This window comes from Carlito syrichta, unplaced genomic scaffold (assembly GCF_000164805.1).
Source record: "Carlito syrichta isolate Samal-C Ts95f unplaced genomic scaffold, Tarsius_syrichta-2.0.1 Scaffold257243, whole genome shotgun sequence".
NCBI lineage: Eukaryota > Metazoa > Chordata > Mammalia > Primates > Tarsiidae > Carlito > Carlito syrichta.
Window position 1 is genome coordinate 310,342 of NW_007201339.1, and position 582 is coordinate 310,923.

Genomic DNA, 582 nt, shown 5'->3' on the forward strand with positions numbered 1-582 from the left:
TTGCATATCATCTGTTAATTAATAAGAGGTGGTTTTTAGGTATATTTTTAAATCGTGTGCTGATGACAGTAAAGTCAAAGTGATTTGGAACTTCTGGGTATTTTGCAGGACACTGTTTTGACACAATGACATGACCAGTTAGTCCAGAAAAATAATAACACCGAGACTCTGAACTGCTGTTTAAAAATTAAAGTGTCACAGTGTCCCTCCTGGTTGAGTCCACGCTGCTTCGTGGTCCCCGTGCGACGGACCCAGCACCTTGCGAGGAAAGGCCGCTTGGCGGCCGGGCCCGGCCTCACGGGCCCGCGGCCGATTCGCGCCCCGGGGTCCGCTGGAGTCCGATGCCTTGTCCGCGGTGGGCCCGCAGGCGGCGCGCCGGACCCGTGTCCGCCGTGACCTTGGGCCTAGCTCTCGCTTGCCGCGTCCCAGGCGCGCCCAGGCCCGCGTTCTGTCCCTCCGGCCCGCCGCGCCCCCCGCCCGGGCTGTGCTCCACTGCCAGCCCCGATCCAGCTGGAGCTCTCGGCATTCCGCCCCGGGTTTTCCAAGCCGCCCGGAGCCGGACCTGCGTCGGGGCGTCGCCGC